This window comes from Rattus rattus, chromosome 3 (genome assembly GCF_011064425.1).
Source record: "Rattus rattus isolate New Zealand chromosome 3, Rrattus_CSIRO_v1, whole genome shotgun sequence".
Classification (NCBI taxonomy): Eukaryota; Metazoa; Chordata; class Mammalia; order Rodentia; family Muridae; genus Rattus; species Rattus rattus.
In genome coordinates this window covers 40,299,801-40,320,128 of record NC_046156.1, presented here as the reverse complement: position 1 = coordinate 40,320,128, position 20,328 = coordinate 40,299,801, and the positions used below count along the sequence as shown (strand labels likewise).

The following is a 20,328-nucleotide window of genomic DNA, read 5'->3' as shown; positions in this document are numbered from 1 at the left end:
TACAACAAAAAATACATCCTCTAATCAAGTAAGTGGGTTAGAGGGGATTTTTGTGTGTCAAACACTTGCTTCGCCTCTCTGCACCAGAGGGCAGTCTTTCATCAAAACCATGGAAACCAGGGCAGGGCTCTGCGGATGAACACAGAAACCGTCCAATCATTGGTGACAAAAAAAAACTGAAAAAATAATGACATAGTTAGACCCCTATCCTGTCAATCAAAGGAGGTGTTGGCGTGTCTAGATTATCAGACAGATCTTAAAACTTTCAGTGTATGTTTTGCCTGTAATATTATTCAAAAGCGAACGTCTATGGACCGTGATGGACTCCTGAAACTAAAGCAAAGTTTGAAAATGAAAGAAATGTGGGAGAAATGAAAGGAGAAAAGGAGAACAGGAGAGGAGGGGGGAGGGAGAGAGGAGGAAAGAGGAGAGGGAGGGAAGGAAAGGGTAAATTCCCCATGCTATCAAATCTCCCAGTTCCTAAAGACAGGGTTTTTTTCTGTTGTACACATAAAAGTTTTCTTATTGGTAATCAGGTTTCAAGATTTCAGAAGACAGTTATCCAAATTAGTTTGAAATACATAATAGTACGTACTGGGGATGTTATAAATTCAAACTGTAGAATACAGTTAAAAAGATTTACCTAGTTTGTGGCCAGACAGCTTGGCTAACAAAGTAGCTTGTCTTGAAACCCTGAGAAGCCAAGTTCTGTCCTCATAACCCACATAAAGATGTAAGAAGAGAAATGACTGCACAAAGGTGCCCCGACCTCCATGGCTGCACAAAGGTGCCCCGACCTCCATGTGCATACCATGGTGCATGTGTCTGCACATACATCACATCATACATACACATTAATAACAACAATAATGGTGGTGATATACTTTTAAGATATTTTTAAGATTTACCAATAAATTAAGAAAAAATGGAAAGGATTGCCATGTGTATATACTTGCAGACTAATTACACATGCTTGACAAGAAGCATGCATTTTAAATGCCCTGTAATGAAACTTGAATTGAAAGATTAAAGCTAATTTTTCACACAAAAAATGTTAAATGCAGGTATCATGTTTAAAGGTTCAGAGTAGTATTTTTTATGAAGTACAGACTAAGCACAGCCTTTTTTTTTTCCTCTCAGAAGTTTATGAAACTTTCAACTAAATATCTCACAGGAAATTACTGTCTCCCAGAATATAAAGGGTTTTATATGAGGGATGCTGATCAGCTGTTCTCCATGGATACAGAGGCACAAACAAGCAGAAATTGGTTTAATAAAGCAAGGACACAAGGCAGAATTTGACTGTCATGGTGATATAGGAAAAGGGGGGGAGGGGCAGGCTTTTCATCACTTTCTCAAAGATAACTGTCAAAACCGATCCGGGGAAATGGATAAGAGCTTTCTTTACTTATTGCTTAGATTTATAAAAATGAGAACTATGTAGGGTAAGTAATGTACACATCCATAAATCAGTTCGAATCTTTCATTTGCTTTTCAATAAAGTGGCTGTTTCTCCCCAGTTAATCGGCTTATGAGTCAAGCAAGGAAGTGGGTTTCCACTGGCCTTGGGTCTCGGTTTGTCAAGACACAAGTTTGGAGTTGCGTCTGACTGGGGAATTGGACAGTTAAGTTGACTTTCAGTTTTCTCTGGATAACATAGAAGGGAATCAAAAAGGACAGTCAATAAAGAAATGATCTCCTCTTTCCTACTTGCTCAACAAAACTTTCTGAAACTAAGAACACCCCTAACATGCAGGGAATGTAGGTGCTAAGCACGCTGCTCGGTGCATAATAACACTTCTGGGTGGTTTTACTGAGTTGTAGTTTCAGAAAGTTGGAACTTATTCCAGGCCATTATGAGAATCAAAGCCTTGGGTCTGTTGTCGCCTTCAAAGGCAGCTGCAGAACTGGAAGTGTAGTGAAGGCAAAACCAAGAAGTTCACAGAGCTGTTCATGAAGCCTCCTACAATCCACACGAACCTATGCTTCCTTGAAGATGACTTTTAAGAGACCATATTAGCTGAATGCTTTCAAAAATCAATACGCATCACAAGCATGGTTCTGACACTAACTAAACATGAGAAACTGTGGAGCCTAAGTGACTTAACCAAAGCAAGGAGAAGCTGTCTTTGTACATCTAACATTTACAGTATTGAAAATATAAGCAAATTAAGCTGGCAACTGGACTTCAGTTTAAATGCTACAAGGGTGTGGAAGAAGGCATACAGGGTGTTCTGCACAGGTACGGTGAGGGTAGGATTAGTACTGATAAAAGGAAGAAGGTGGCTACAGCATATCTGTGAGGTAGAGAATCCACAGCACTAAGCAGAAGAGCGAAGGAAGCCACTGGAGTTGAAAGGATGTTTCTCAGCCTAGCCTAATAGAAACAGTGGGTGGAAGGAGAGGGGGGGAGGGGGAGAGGGGAGAGGGGGGAGGGGAGAGGGGGGAGGGGGAGAGGGGGGAGGGGAGAGGGGGAGGGGGGAGGGGGGGGGAGGGGGGAGGGGGAGGGGAGATGGGGGAGAGAGAGAGAGAGAGAGAGAGAGTCACCTCCACCTCCAGTTGTTCTTCACCCTTGTCAACACAGAATTGACCGTCTTGTGTCAGTATTTCCCCACTTATTTCTACAAGCTGAACCTGGTTCTCTGGGTATCCTCAACAGGTGTTCTATACCCTGCAGGCACCTTTCCCCCTCGGCTATGAAATCATTCCTTTTGAGACAACAGCACCAAGTACAACATTCTGTCTCAGAGCAGTGCTGAAACAGAGAGCGTAAGCCATGCATAATTCTTGAAAAGCTGTAGACATGGGTCTTTACAACAAAATAAAAGCCCCATTTAAACTATAAGGCATTACACTTCTATCAAATAAATTAAATAAATGGCCAGCAGGGCTGTTTTACACAATTTATGGGTGCCCTCTGCAGTCAATGCTACATCTCATTAGTGGCTCTGTCACTCATGAAAAATGTGGCAGCCATCAGCATCACACATTAACTGAAAGCATGTGCCCACACATCAAATGTGTATACTTTTTAGTTATAGAAACAAGCCACGAAGCAGATGTGTGTGTGTGTGTGTGTGTGAGAGAGAGAGAGAGAGAGAGAGAGAGAGAGAGAGAGAAAGACAGAGAGACACAGACACAAACACAGAGAGAGACAGAGAAACAGAGATAGACACAGAAAGACAGAGAGACAGACTGACAGACAGAGAACATGTGTATGCATGTTCACTCTGTGACAGCAAAGGTCATTCAAAATTCTCCAATTGTTTCTTGTCTTCTTCTTTTTTACAAACATAGCAGAGATTCTGTTCTTATCCTTTCAAAGTGACTTTTCTCCACTGACTTTTTTTTTCTGCTTTTATTCACTGCAATAGCCCAGACTTTGCCTTTTTTTTTCTTCTTGACATTTCATTTTTAATTAAAAATGACATTTTAATTAAAAGGAAACATATGTAGAATAAACAGAATAACTCACCAACAGCAGAGAGCTGGGGTTTCCTGTCAGCTCAGTTTTAACCTTTCTGGCTCAGGCAAGGCTCTGCTAGGCTTCTACACAATGGTTGCCAAGGCAAACTCTCAACAGGAAAATAAAATGGAGGAAAAAAAGATGTTATCAAAGACCCACCTGTATCCCCAAACCCCAGAACCACAAAGGGTGAAAGAGAGTATATACCTATTACAAACTATGTTGCTTTCAGGACCAGAGGATTAGTGTCTTTTTTTTTCCCTCCCTGTTCAGAATATTAAAACTAGCACTTCGGTGAAAGACCCCAGTTTTGCAACTTTTCATGTTTACAGATGGCCTGGTTTGGCAATCTTAAATGTTAAGGGAATTGGAAATCTGGTAGGAGGTAAGCATAGCCAAAAGCAAAAAGTTACAATTAAAATGAACTATCCTTCTATAGACGTCCATCACTCAAGCCATGTCCTGTATTGGAGCTGCTGCTACAGGGACTCACTGCCAGTCAACTGCCAACCCTTTCCTCAGATGAGTTGGTTCTCTGCATAAAGGTTTCTCATGGTACAGAAGGAATCTCTCTATCTCTCTCCCTCTCCCTTTCTCCATTGCTCCCTCCTTCCATCTCACTGTGTATGTGTGTGGGTCTATACTCTACATAAATATACTAGTACTTTGTGCTTTATGACGTGATTATGCTATTTGGATCTGAGATCATTGCAGATGTGTCTAGTGATGGAAACATAAGAGCAGGGCGAACCTCTGTCTAATATGGCTGGAGCCCTTGTAAGAACTGGGCATGTGGAATGAGTGTTTGGTGAAAACAGAGGCAGAGCTTGGACTTGTTTGCACGTCCATGAGTGCCAAAAATTAACATCCCTTCCCCCCTCCCCCAACAAATAGACAAAGCTATAGACTTCACAAGGGATGTGGTTCTGCCAGCAACTTAATTTTGGTCTTCAAGTGTCTAGAACAGTGAAAAAATAAAGCACCATGGCTATTAACCAGTCAGATTGTGGTACTTTATTACAGCGACTGTACAGAGAAAAATATTGTCAGGCATAATGATCTTGCTATATTACTGAGGAAAAATGAGCTTCAGAAAGCTAAACTGTTTTTCAACGTTGCATAGCTATAAATGAGCCAAGATCAGTCTGCCTCAAGCCTGTGCTTTTCAACATGCCTCAGGCCTCCAGTCGTCAGCCACTTATCCAATTTAGAATCATCTAAAGGCATAAGGTGTTTATGTCTTACAAAGTCCTATACGAGCCTTTGTCAATGAAGCAGGTCACTACACAGTTCATATAAGAATAACCACAAAATTGATTCTAGAGAGTTGGCTAAAAGGGTACTGGCTATTGTTCTAGAGAACCTGAGTTTGATTCCCAGTACCAACACGCCAGCCTGCAATTGCCTATAAATCCCTCCCCAGAGAATTGAATACTGTTTTCTGGCTTCCATGAGCACTGGATTCATGGGGGAATACAGACATGCATGGAGGAAAACCAGCTGTGTACACAAAATAAAATTTTATAAGTTTAAAAGCTAACCTCAAAAATCATCAACCTAGATTCTTAAAATGTACTTTGTGAAGTCATGTTGTCTGTTTTTGTAGATATTGCTATAAAAACTGCATTTAGATTGTTTCAATAAGAAATGTCTTCTACAGCAGTTTGACCAACCACTCCCAACCTGAGGGGTGATGTTTGAGGCTACTCGACCTTTGGGTTATGTGACAGAGCTAGCAGTTGGCTACTGTGAGGGCAGCCTTCAAGCTTACATGCACGGATTTCTCTGCTCCCTGAGGCATGAGATACCTCACCTAGTGTCCCATACCATAAAGTCCTCATTGCCTCTCTACCATGATGGATTAAACCTTCTCACTGTGAGGCAGAGTGCGTCTTTCCTCCCTTAAGTTGCCTTTGTCAGTTATTGTGTTAACAATGAGGACCTCAGTTACCATGTACTGTGGTACTCAAGAATCATGGATGCATTAAGAGTTACATCCCTGATGTAACAAAGAATTGTGCCCAGACAAGATGGCAAAGGTGACGTTTTCTGTTAGATATTCAGGTACTATCCAGTTATGTATGAATTCAAAGGAATTATTTTTGGTGGTGACCATCCCTAAATGCTGTAATATTGATTAAGTACAGACTATAATAAGGAAACGTGTATTCTCACAGCTGTCAACTACCCTGTTGTCTACATAAAATTTCAGATAATGAAAACCCAAATCATCCCTTTCCACACTCAGATCTATTCTTCCCACACATAACTAAATGTCAACCCCAGCATTATCTTTATTAAGATGTCATCTTTCCAGCATACTTGAGTTCAGGCAAGTGACTTCATTGCTCAAGATAGAAACTTCTGGAATCAACCAGAACTCTTCACTGGAAAATGCTAATAGTTTGTATCTTCAGATCTCTTCCTTCAAAAATTCTTCACTGTTTCCAACAATCCTGAATTGCATTGAAACCCCTACCCAACTTAATCAAAGCCCCAAACTAAAAGCCTTTCAAACCAAAGTTTCAACTACCAGTCCATTCAAATTCAACTTTCTCCACTGCCAAAGCTCTATTTAAATAGTGTTTTTTTTTTCAGTTTAGTAAATAAAGAACCTAATTTTAGCCCATCTACAGCTGTTCTGGTGATGCTTGAGGTGACGCCTTACAAAAGTAATAAGAGATGGCACAGTACAAAAGGGCACAGCAGTACAGAAACACGTACATGAGGTTACATACATCTAAATGGCGGAAAACCAGAAGGGTCCAGGAAAGAGATTGTTTATTACAGACTTCAAGGCCAAGAGAATTGAAAAGCAAGGAGGGATCAGATGAACTAAATATTATCCAAAGAACAATGAACACATGCACTCCTGTGTGCATACATATAGCCATATGGCACTCACATATATACATGTTCACAAGTACACATACAAATGTAAGAAGAGTGTTCTTTAACATGAAGCATCCTCCAAAAGATAAAGCAACTCAAAGTGCAATTAACCATAAAGTCACAATAAACACAGTAAGCCAAATTGCTTAGCCCTTGTATATATCTGACTTCTCAAATTAAATGAGCCTTAGTTGCTGACAAAAACATTTCTCTCTCTGAGTTGGGTGTGGTGGCACATACCTGTAATCCCAGCACTAGGGAGGCAGTTACTGAGTAGAATAGCTTTGTATGGCAGAACAAGTTTTAAAATCTTCCATTTTTTTGTCTCCTTCCTACAAATGAAGCAACCATTTGGATATCAAAAGTGTGTTTACTTAGTGGTGGTAAAATTATATAGATTTATATAGATCACATAAATACTACATGGCATAATGCCCTTCAAAATGACTTTGGAGGGTGGAGAGATAGCCCAGACAATGAAGTGCTTGCCACACAGTCATAAGAACACACATGGTATGCACTCACTGATAAGTGAATATTAGCCTAAAAGCTTGGATTACCCAAGATTACAATTCACAGACCATCTGAAGCTTAAGAAGAAGGAAGACCAAAGTGTGGATGCTTCAGTCCTTCTTACAAGGGGGAGCAAAATACTCACAGGAGGAAATACAGGGACCAAAGAATGGAGCAGGGACTGAAGAAAAGGTCATTCAGACACTGCCCCACCTGGGGATCCATCCCATATGCAACCACCAAATCCAGTCACTATTGCTGATGCCAAAAAGTGCTTACTGACAGGAGCCTGATATGAGTGTCTCCTTAGAGACTCTGCCAGAGCCTTACTGATATAGATGAGGATGCTTGCAGCTAACCATCAGATTGAGCCTGGGGATCAGAGCTCCTGGGAACTAAACTAACAACCAAAGAGCATACATGGAGGAACCCATGGCTCCAGGTGCAGAGGATGGCATTGTCTGGCATCAATAAAAGAAGCCCTTGACCCTGTGAAGGCTTGTTTCACCAGTGTAGAAGAATGCCAAGGTGTTGAGATAAGAGTAGGTGGGTGGGAGTTGGAGCATGTTCATGGAAACGGGGGCAGGGGGGAAGAGGGATGGAAGAGGGGGTAAAGGGACTAACATTTGAAATATAAATACATAAACTATCCAATTAAAAAATTAATTAATTAATTTAAAAAGGAACCCAATTTGATCTTCAATAACTGAGGTCATGGCTGAATGCCAAAGAATGAAAATTGATCCATATCTATCACCTTGAATAAAACAACTCCAAATGGATCAAAACCCTAAACATAAGCAGAGATGCAGTGAATCTAATATAAGAAACAGTGGGGATATTCTTGAACTCACTGGCACAGGAAGCAACTTTTTGAGCAGGACATGATAGTACAGGCACAAGATCAAAAATCAATAAATTGAAGCTCACCAAACTGAAAAGTTTCTGCAAGGCAAAAACATCATAGTTCAGGCAAAAGTAGATACCTAGAGAAAAGGAAAAGATCATTACTAATTATACATCTAATAGAGGGTTAGTATATAAAGTATATTTTAAAACTAAAAAAAAAAATAGAAAAAGAACAAGCATCAAGAAAACAAGTAACCCAATTTTAAACTGGGGTATAGGACTAAGCAGAGAAAGTCTCTCTTAAAAGGGAGAATAAAAATATTCATAGAAGTGGATATGGAGACGTTTGGAGCAGAGACTGAAGGGATGGCCATTCAGAGCCTGCCCGACATATGGCCCATATATATACAGCCACCAAACCTAGACAATATTGATGAAGCTAAGAAGTACATGCTGACAGGAGCCTGATAGAGCTGTCTCCTGAGAGGCACAGCCAGAGCCTGACAAATGCTAACAGCAAACCATTGAACTGAGAATGGGGTTCCCATTGGAGGAATTAGAGAAGGGATTCAGGAGCTGAAGGGGCTTGCAACCCCATAAGAACAACCATGCCAGTCAATAAGAGCTCCCAGGGATTGAACCACTACCCAAAAACTATACATGTACTGACCTATGGTTCTAACTGCCTATGTAGCAGAGGATGGCCTTGTTGGGCACCAATGGAAGGAGAAGGCCTTGGTCCTGCCAAAGCTAGACCCCCCCAGTGTAGGGGAATGTTAACGGGGTGTGGGAAGGGGGAATGGATGGGAAGGGGAACACCCTTATAGAAGAGGAGAAGGGGGATCGGATAGGGGGCTTATGCCCAGGAAACCAGGAAAGGAAATAACATTTGAAATGTAAATAAAAAAATCTAATAATAATAAAAAAAAAAGAACAAGCATCAAGAAAACAAGTAACCCAATTTTAAATTGGGGTATAGGACTAAGGAGAATTCTCAAAAGAATGAAACACAATGACCGAGAAGCACTTAAGGAAATATTTAAGGCCCTTAGCCATCAGGGAAATGTAAATTAAAATTACTTTGAGATTTCATCTCACACTACTTCTAATGGCCAAGATCAATAAAACAAAGCAGCCCATAATGACAAGGACACAGAGCAATGAGAACATTTCCTGAAGACTGCTGAGAGTGCGAACTTTTAGAGCCATGGAAATCAGTGTAGAAGTTCCAAAGAAAGCTGGAAAAAGATCTACCACAAAATCAGGCTATACCACTCCTGGGTTTATGCCCAAAAGCCTCTGTATCTTACTGCAGAAATATTTGCTCTATTCATAATAACAGGAAACTGGAAATAGCTAAGATGTCCATCAACTAATGAATTGGGAATGAAATTTCTGTTCATATATGCAGTTTATGAGTCTTCTTATTGAGTCATTAGACTATGGGGTCCCATGAAAACCCCTAGGCTTAATTCTTTCTCTATCCTGATTGCTGGCTCCTTTTTTCCCTTCTGTGTATTATAATCACAAATACAGTAAATGCATTAGTTCACTGAAGAATCGGGTTGGCACCATGACATCCCCAGGCAGTGCAGCCTTTCCCACAGTGGTGACATCCCACCAATTTAACTAACTGGCAAGCTGCAATGTTTTTGCCAGAGGACTACAGTAGCTCTCTGCCCCTGCTGATTCTTGCCTTCTGACAATCAGTTTTAAATCTACTAATGATTATTTTGCAAAGCTCCTTCTGTATTCACTCAAAAAACCAACACTAATCTCTTCCTTACTCATTTAGCCTTCAAAACTAAAGTTCTCCAAAGAGCAGGCTTCTCATACTGCCTTTTCTCATTAGGTTTCAGTCTATTTCTGGATATCATGCTGACGGGCTTTTGTCAATTTGATACAAACTCAGACATATCCGTGAAGAAAAAAACCTTTGGTTCCAAAAGTTTGGCTTGTAGACAAATCTGTAGCGCATTTTCTTGACTGATGAATGGTGCAGGTTTCTCCTCCATGGGCAGGTAGTCCTGGGTCGTATAAAAAGACAAGCTGAGTAAGCCATGAGGAGCAAGTTAGCAAGTAAAATTCCTCTATTGCCTCTCCTTTAGTTCCTGACTCTAGTTCTTTGAGTTCTTGCTCTGACTTCCTACAATGATGGGCAGTGATATACAATATTTCAGCAATAAAAACTCTAAATTTCTATGGACTATGACTTCCTCATACCACTTACTTTAAAATACTGTGATTGGCTTAATCACACTTTCTGTCTCTAATAATTCTATTTTATGTCTTTTATTTAGATAACTTTCTCCTCTGGAAAGTCCTTGTCTAAAATATTGTGAGCACTCTGGTCTACAAACCCTCTGCCTGATAAAATCACCCTTCTTTCTTGTCTAGTTGTTTAGTTGTGTGGTTTTTGTGTTTTGTTCACTTTTGGTTTTGTGTCAGTAATCCATGTATTCCAGGTTGGCCTTGAACTCACTTTGTAACTAAATATATCCCTGCTTCCCCCTCCCTAGTGCTGGGATTACAGATATGAGCCACCACTCTCAGTTTATGAGGTGCTGGCCATCAAACCTAGGACTTCGTCCATGCTAGACCAGCACTCTCCCAACTGAGCTGTATCCTCAGCTTGATATGCTTCTCGAGACTCTACCCACCTATATCCTTTTAAGTCTTTTTAAATAGCATCTGCTTGTCAGCAGCCACTCTTTCTTGGAAGAAATCACAAAAGGTTTGATCATGCCTTGTGTTGTTGTAAAATTATAAAAAATAAAATGCTGTCTTTTTATCCCCCACTAGGTCCAGTACCGCAGTGCCCCAAGATATCTGGTAGATACCTTGCCAGAAGTACACATTCCAATTCCGTGATGGCCCAGACTAGCTGCCCACACTCCCTTACACTTAAATCTGCACATGAAAGAACACACAACACAATAACCTCTGATCCAGTTGATAGGATATAATTGCCCACCTAAACATACAAAGCCCTGTACACATCCATCCCCTAACAACATTTATAACAACCTGTAAAGGTAACCACGGAGTCATAACGTCAGCTTCCATGTTGTCTCCACCACAGCGTCTCTCCTTCCTCTCTTCTTCCGTTCCTGTCTCCTCCTCTTCCTTCCTTTTCTCCTGCCCATCCTTCCTTCTTGTCCAATGACAGGCCTCATTCTATCTTGTACCTGTTTCACCTGGGACATCATCCCACATTTTTGTTTCTGAGTTACCCATCTACCTGCTGTACCTTTGTTTCCTCATTTACCTGTCAAAGATAATCCCAAATAGTTCCAGAGTGACCTTTTTGTGAAGACCAGGTAAGAATGCATACTGGGTGCTCATAGCAGTTCCTAGCTCCTAGAAAACACCATCTCTGAGTTTGCTATTATTCTGCTACTCTTATGTCCCATGACCACTAAGTCTTACCTCAGTCTGATTCATCTCATAGTTAAACAGCTGCATGGTATATACTACACTAGAAATGTTCAGGACACTAACCAGTAGCATTGCACATCATCAGCCTGCGAGTTCATGTTACCCAGTGGAATTATTAAACTTCTTGGAGTAAATCATTTCTAAAGGTTTACCCGTTCTTGTACTGCTAAAACTTGTTGAATTTCCCTCTCAAATATAGCCTATAAACTAGTATTACATGTAAACCTGAAATCCCTTGAAAATTGAGACTTGGAAGTATTTTAATTTTATTATGAAACCAAGGCACTGTATCATTCTAAGACATTAATTCTGAGTTGAGATAAGAGGTGAACATAGTATGGTCTCTGGACCAGGGAGCCCACAAGGATCTCACACTGATCTGTAGATTGATCACCTGGAGACTGCAGATTTATAATAAGACACCATCTGTGGTTTTGTTGCTGTCATGATTTCATAACCCATTATGGTCCATAAAATCCAAATATTACTTCAGTAATATATCTTTCACGTTGTTAATTCTAAGTTTTATTTTATTCTCATATTTAGCAAAAATGGGCATATGTGAGTATTCAAAAAATATGGTGGGTAGTAACTGACTTGAGATGACAGGGTGTGACAGCCAAGCCCCTCAGGCTTTGGACAGGAAAAGTCTTTCTTGTTTAATCCACCTCCACCATGAACTAAATATTTCTTAGTAACCAGTTGCATTTGAACATGATCATGTCTTCCTCTTTGAATCAAAGATCAGACTAGAAAAGAAACCTGCAAAAGTATAAACGAAAACTTGAGTCATCAGAACTTATGAACTTATAACCAAGATGCAATCTAAGGTTTTGAACCTACTCAAATAACTCCAATAAAACAATGCAGTGCCTGTCTTATTTACTGCTCCATTCCAGTAAGCCCTGGTTACTCAAGAAGTCAACTTGACAATAAATAACTTCTCTTTTAGGAATATTTTTATTGGGCTCACAGTTATGAATTCATTTGCTATTCACTGTGATGGCTCATACCATAAAGAATTCATTTACCATTTATGTGCATAAGGCAAATACCACTTGGTAACTACTTAATTGAGCGGGGCTCTTTATCCATCCTGATATTTTAAAAGCAATTCACCCACTTTTAAAAATAATCAACTTCTTTTTAGTATCATTATAGACAGATAAGTGATGGAAGATATAGATGAATATGTAGATGATAGATGATAGAAAGATTATAGGTAGCTATAAATAGATGATAGATAGATAATCATTACATAGATGAATTATTATTTTATATTCTAAAAAGTCTAAGTATTGAGATTTCTCTGAGTAAAGGAACCCCATTGACAAGCATCCATGAAGCACAGAGACCAAGTAATTAAATGGAACTGTGCACAATTCATAGCAGGACAGAACTGAATGTATTATCCTGACAATTGCATATCACCAAAGTAATAATGCTATTTATTTATGTACCAAGCTCTGTGCTTAACTAATAGTAGTATTTTCATCACCATTTTACAGATTAAAAGTCACACACAATAAGGTAGAAACACTAAGTAAATTTTTTAGGTTGAATGTCATTCATTGAAAAAGATAGAGCATAAACTCAAGTAATTATAGCCAGTGCAATTGGCACTCTTGGTCAATGGTGTTTTAGCTCTCTTTCATTCAACAGCATATTTATCATATGGTATTGCTAAAGCTAATTATCTATCTGACAGAGTCTAGAGTCACATAGGAGATGATGGGCTTCTCATCAAAGGTCATAGTTTCATGTGACCAGTTGCTTCAAGATCCTGCTGCCTTGACCCGTTTCTCTGTACTTTGAACTGTGAACCGAAATAAATCCTTTTTCCTTTAAACTGCTTTTGCCAAAGCATTTTATCACAGCAATGGGGATTAAAAACCAAGATATGTATCTTTCCTTTGTGTGTATATACGGTACTGTGTGTGTGTGTGTGTGTGTGTGTGTGTGTGTGTGTGTGTGTGTTGCATGTGTTTTTTCATGTGGCTGTGATCACACAGGTATACAGATGTGTGTTCATGTGTGTGCATGCCTATGCAGGATGTATTTCAATTGCTCTCCACTTCTATTCTTTATGAGACCAAGTATGCCAGTAAACCTTGAAGCTCATAAATGGAGGAGGATGACTGTCCAATGAAGTTCAGTTATGTTTGCATCTCTGCTCCATCCCAACCCCCAATGCTGGAGTTACAGACAAGTACCACCATGCCCAGTTTGTGTCACAGAAACTAGAGAACCAATTTCAGGCCCTCATATGCATTGGCTGGTTTTGTGAATCAGCTTGACACGAGCTAGAGTCATCAGAGAGAAAGGAACCTCAGTTGAGGAATGTGTCCATGAAATACAGGTGTACGGCATTTTCTTAATTAGGATCAAGGAGGGAGAGCCCAGCCCACAGTAGATGGTTCTGTCCCTGGACTGGTCGTCCTGGGTTAAAAAGGAGGCTAATAAAACCAGGAGGAAGCAAACCAGTAAGCAGCATCCTCCATGGCCTCTGCATGAGTTCCTGCCTCCAAGTTCTAGCTCTGCTTGAGTTCCTGTCCTGACTTCCTCCAATAATGGACTGTGATCTGGAAGTGTAGGCCAAAGAAACCCTTTCCTCTTCAACTTGCTTTTTAGTCATGGTGTTTCTTTGCAGCAATAAAACCCCGAGTAAGACATCATACTCTCACACTGAGAGATCTTACACATTGAGCCATCCCCTTAACTCTATATGTGAGCTTCATATGAGTAGGTTTATGGTAAATGATCAAAAGCCTCTGAGACCATCTTAAAACTTGAAATGACTACCATAACTACAGTAGCTTATTAATGCAAGAATTGACATGTACCAGCTATGGTCTTTGCTGGCAACTTGAGTTGAGCTCACTAATTATCTTTTCAGTAGGTTATTACTTTAGTTACTTTCTCATTGCTGTGGCTAATACTCTGACCAGGGTAGAATTTGTCTTACACTTTAGGGGTGATGCAATCCATCATGGTGGGGAAGATATGGGAGCAGGCAGAGCACGTAGCCTGACGGGAGCAGGAAGCTGGCTTTTCACATTGTTTTCACACTAAGGAAGCAGACAGTGAACAGGAAGTGGGACAAGGCTTTAAAGTCGCAAGGACTGTCCCCATTGATCCACTTCCTCCAGCAAGGCTGTACTTTTTAAAGGTTCTACAAACATTCCTAAGTGAGAACTAACTTCCCAAATACATGAGCCTACAGGGGACATTTCACACTCACATCACAGTAATTATTGCCAAAGAAATTTAAAAACTATATTTAGAACTCACCTCCATGAGATACTGCCATGGGCAAGAAAAACAGAAGAGAAAATCAGTTTTCTACAGTAAAGCTAAGACAGCAATGGAAACCATATCCAGCAGGAGGAACAGGCTGTTACAAGAGGTTTCCTCTCACTAAAAAATATTGAGTGACTTTACAAGCAAAACAAACAACTAAACAAAAAACATGTAGTCAGGCAGAAGGAAGGACAGACTACTTCCCTTTAATATATGGGTGCAAATTATTAATAAGTGGTTTTACAAAGGGAATAAAGAGTCAACAGGAGTTTATGGCTAAAATGATGTCTGAAAGAAGGGCTGTCTGCTATAAAGCAGCCAGGGCATGGAGGAGTAGTGCTCTTAACGTAGCTTCAATTTTCCACAAAGAAGTGAAGATACCTATAAAACGCATAATGAAACATAATGAAAACTCAATAATTTTATTCTGTGTTTGTTCATTTATTTGCATGTTTTGTTGTGAATGAATTGTCACTTTTATTTTTATTAATTTTTTAAAATTCATTTTAAGTGTATGAGTGTTTTGCCTGCGTGTATGTATGTGCTCCGTGAGCATACCTAGTGCCCTTTGGGACCATAAAAGGCCATCAGATGCTCTAGAATCAGAGTTACCGATGGGTATGAGAAAACATGTGTGCTAGAAATCAAATCTGGCTCTTCTGGAAGAGCAACAATTTCGTTTTGCCCCAAGTTATATTAAAATATATTTTAAATATTTTATGGTGTGAGGTTGTTTTACATATATACATATAAATCATATATATTACGATTGTATCTTCCTTCTTCTATCCTTCAAATTCTCTCCAGACTATCCATCCTCACCCAACTTCATCTCCTCTTCCTCCTTCCTCTCCTCCTTTCTCTTTTCTTTGTTTTATGTTCCTTCCTTCCTTCCTTCCTTCCTTCCTTCCTTCCTTCCTTCCTTCCTTCCTCTCTTCTATTGCATCCAGTTAATGTTACCCATATACTAATGAAGGTGAGCTTGTCCATTGGAGTATGCCTACCTTACTGGACACACTCGCAACGAAATGTGAGTACCCTTCCCTCCAGCTGCCATCAATTAATTATTGTTTTGAGGTTTTGTCATGTTTTTGTTTTGAAACGTTTTGTTGTTGTTGTTGTTGTTGTTGTTGTTGTTGTTGTTGTTTTAATGTACTCTAGGTGGCCTATCTCTTGCCATGTAGACCAGGCTAGTCTCATATTTATAGCAACCATTCTCCTTCTCCCTCTCCCCTCTCTCGCTCAGGTCCCTTCCTCCCTCATTGAATGCTGAAAACACCGTTGATAAAATCTAACACATGTTAAATCTATTATAGAAATCAGAGATTCAGGACACATACCTAAACATAATCAAAGAAATATACAAAAGCCAATAGCCAACGTCAAACTGAATGCATAGAAACTTAAAGCAATGCCACTAAAATTGGGGACAAGATAAGGCTGCCCACTCTCCCTATTTATTCAATATAGTATTTGAAGTTCTAGTCAGAGCAATAAGGCAACTAAAGGAAATCACAGGTATACAAATTGGAAAGAAAGAAGTCAAAGTATTGATATCTGCAGATGATATGATAGTATGCATAAGCGACCCAAAATAATTCTACCAGAGAACTCCCACAGCTGATAAATACCTTTGCAATGTAGATGGATACAAAATTAACTTAAAGAAATAAGTAGCCCTCCTTTATACAAAAAATAAACAGACAAGAAAAAATTAGGGAAACCACACCCTTCACAATAGCCACAAATAATATAAAATATTTTGGTGTAACTCTAATCAAGCAAGTAAAAGATCTGTATCACAAGAACTTCAAGTCTCTGAAGAAAGAAATTAAAGAAAGTAGCACAAAATGGGAAGATCTCCCATGCTCAGGGGTAGGTAGGATTAACATAGTGAAAATGGCCATTTTACGAAAAGCAATCTACAGATTCAAAGCAATCCCCATCAAAATCTCGACACAATTCTTTATAAACCTTGAAAGACCAATTCTCAGCTACATTTTCATTAGTCATTTATCTGTATCTGCTCTTATACATTGATTTAGCACTGTAAACAAGCCTTAAATAGATGTGAGCATGCAAGTATATCTTTGAAATATATATTCTATATTCTTTGAATACATACTCAAAAACATGGTAGCTATTTTTATTATATTTTATTATTTTATATTATAGTTATGTTTATTTTTAATACTTAGCACTATATGTTTGTTATACAAAACAGTGTTTTCTTGTGATATTTTCATATCTGTATATAATCAATGTCTTTTGATCATATTTAACTACTTCACCTTCCTCTTCGTCCCCTATTCACTGACCTCCTTTGCTCTATCCCTACAACTCCCCCTTGTTCTTTGCTGTGTTTTATCCCTACAATCCTCATAAGACAGGAAGCCTGAATATGACTTTTGCTGAGTCTAGCTTATTAAGCCAACACAAGGATTGTGAGACTCAACCTTTTACCTACAAGTGACATAATTTTACTCTTCTTTATGACAAACCAGTACCCCACTATCTAGACATACAACATTTTCTTGACTCATTCATGGATTGAGGGACACCTTAGCTTCTGTAGTGAATACACCAGGGAACATAGCTATGCAGGCAACTTAATAGCATGTTGCTTTGATTGGGGGGGCATATATCAGGAGTGGTATAGATGGTTTTAGTTAAGTTAATTATGGTTTTAGTTCCTTGCAGAACCTCCATCGTGATTTACATAGTGCCTGGGGAAATTCATATCCCCACTAATAAAAAATGCACATAACTTTCTTATCCTCACCAGCACTTGTTGCCTTATTTTCTTTCTTTAATGATAGCCATTTTAGCAAGGGGATGATAGACTCTGCCTAGAGTTTCAGTGTGAATGCTTTTTGAAATCTCCATAGTGTTTCCCAAAATGCCCGTCCTCAGTTGCATTCCCAACAATGTCGAAGAGTCTTCATCTTCACAGCCTGTCTTTGTAGTGGTAGCCAGACTAAGTGGCAGGATGCAGTATTTCAGGTTTTTGTTTGATTTTGTTCTGCTTTCACAATACATTCTGACTGCAGGTTTCCCTCTCTCCACTCCTCTAACTTCTCCCCACACCACATTCCCTGTGCTCTAGATCCACTTCTCCATGCCCTTTCAGAAACAGCAGGCCTTCCAGGAATATTAATGAACATGGCATAACAAGGTACAAGACTAGGCACAAACCCTCATGTCAACACTGGACAAGGCAATCCAGTAGGAGGAAAAGAGTCCCAAGAGCATGTAAAAGAGTTAGAGACTCCCACTCCCACTGTTGGGAGCCCCACAAAAATACCAAGTTCTTATGTTATAGCAAGTATAAGAGGCCAAGGACCTAGGACAGACCCATGCAGGCTCTGTTATTGCTGCTTCAGTCTCTGTGAGCCCTGCTGAACCCTGATTAGATGATTCTGCAGGCCATGTTCTCATGCTGTCCTCAACAACTCTGACCCCTTCAATTCTTCCTCCCCCTCTTGTGGGGTTCCCAAAAACTCCAAGTGAAGGAACCAGTTAGAAATCTCCAACTTTCTCTCTCCTCTCCAACTAATATTCATCTGTGGGACTCTGCATGTGTTCCCATCAGCTGCCAGAGGAAACCTCTCTAGTGATGACTGGACTAGGCACCAACTATGAGTACAGCAGAATATCATTAGGAACCATTTTATTGATTTTTTTTCTCCCAAGGATTCATGAAGTTGAGAGATTTTTTTTTCTCGTGGTTTTTGGTCATAAGAATTCTTCTGTTGGCAAGTATCGATTCAAGTCACTGATTTTGCCAAGGTTTTGAGTCACTTATGCACTTGTATGTTTTCAACTGAATGGCCAGAAAAGTTTTCTATTTCCTTCGCTTTTGAAAGACAATGGGATAGAGAACAGCACTCTTGTTGATTTGTTTTATTTTGTTTGGGCAGTTCATTATTTGCTCAAAGCTTTTAATATTTCATTCCATTCTGTTCTCTTTTTCCTGCTGTAGTTTCTGTAGAGGTCAGGTATAGTTCTTAGGTTCACTATTGTAACGTTAAGACAGCCTCTCCCACCCACAACATACCCTGTCCCCTACAGGACTTCTCCTTACCTTTGATACTTTGAAGTATAAAAGTTACAAGCTCACTTTTATTGGAATACTTTGTTTGGGTTTTGGAGTTTTATGACTTTTTTTTGCACTCTATGAGATGTCATGATCAGTGAGTATTTGTAAATAATCTGAGAAAAATACAAGGTCACGATTTTGTCACTTATTTCTCCATTCCTTTTCCCTTCTTCTTCCTCTGGAATTTCCATAATATGTGTATGAAATCTTTTCTAGTTGTTCCATATCTCTTTTCCTTTCTTTTCTTTTCTAGAATATTTTATGTTAAGTCGGTGGTCTTGCTTTTCAGTTGTGAAGGTTTCTGTTCACTTACTCCAAAACTTGGAAGTTTTTGTCTTGTTGTTAAACCTACTATTGAACCTAATAAAAACATTTTTGTTTTTATACAAAATGGAAGTCCTTTCTTTAAAACAACAATTTGTAACCAAAACTTTAATCCCAAGGATTCTCACAAACACATTACAAATGACAACATAAAAAAAATCTTGCACAGTAACTGAAAAGTTCCACTCTACAATGTACCCTTAAAGTGATAGGACACTGGTATCTTAGTGTGACATTTCCAAATAAAGACGTCACAACAGCTCTGCATCCCCATACAGCAACCAGGAAGCAATCGCTTTGAAACCCTTCAGAGTATGGTTCCTTCCCTTTATCTGTTGGCTGCGTTCACAGCAGCCTTTACAGACTGCTCACCATTTCACCCACAGGGCCACATTGTGTCTCAGCTTCAATCAGTTCCCACCAGTCACTTTATGTCATTAGTACATCACACGTGAAACTGGGCAGGATCTAGGTTTATTTCAGTCTATGAAAAACTAAAATTCAAAAAAAATTAATCTCCCTTCAACGAACATTTTAAAGTAACAATTCTTGATATTGTATGCGTCATATGATCCATTTGAAACCATAGAGAATTACATTGTTTTGTGTGTCTCTGTTCCAAGAGACAAAACAAATTGGAACAGCTAAAACATCTTAAAAATGCACCAAGCTTATGAAGTCTCAAACAAAACTTTAATTTCCTGTACATACTCCTGTCAAATGAAGATATTTCCTGTACACCACTTTTGCAAACTGGTCTTCTATTTCCTTTCATTTGACCTAGATCGGTACGAGACCTAGAGAAGGATAGAGAGGGCTTTTGATTTCTCTCACGAGACAGAGACCTTTCTCCTCCTTGGGGATCTGAGCCAAAGAGGAGGCCTCCTTTTGTGGTAATCATCCCGAGGACAATGATCCCAAGAGGGAAGCAGGCCACCATTCCGACTTCTATTTACACCGTTTGACAGTTCTACTCTTACGAGGCAGCCACAGTGTTCTTCCGTCTAGCTCACAGACAGCATCTGTGGCATCTCGGGAATCTTCAAATTCCACAAAGGCAAAGCCAGGAGGGTTTCAAGCAATCCACACACGTCATAGTGGTCCATAATAGCCAAAAACCTGTTCTAACTCAGTCTTGTTCCCATTGTTTCCAAGATTACCTACGATGAGATTCTTGTCCAAGAGACAAGAATCATGATGCATTTTGAGATCCTGTATTCAAAAGATGCAAGCTCAAATCCTAACACTCCCCTCTGACTCTTCTCCTACAGATGCTCTTGGTCCCGCAGCAACCAGAAATGGCCCAAAATGGAAGTTCTTAAGATTTCCAATTTTTTGCTTACACAGCTCAAGTTTTTTTGTATACTATTCCACTCATTAAATCTTGAGTGTAAATCAGAATTGCTTTGAATTCATAGTCCAATATTTCCAACATCTTTATCCTCTG

The 20,328-nt window shown here is 39.5% G+C and overlaps 1 pseudogene; it reads right to left on the bottom strand.

The window, feature by feature from the left end:
* Window positions 1-19,555: 19,555 nt before the first annotated feature.
* LOC116895340 lies at window positions 19,556-20,084 on the bottom strand (annotated as a pseudogene).
* Between the last annotated feature and the right edge of the window lie 244 nt (window positions 20,085-20,328).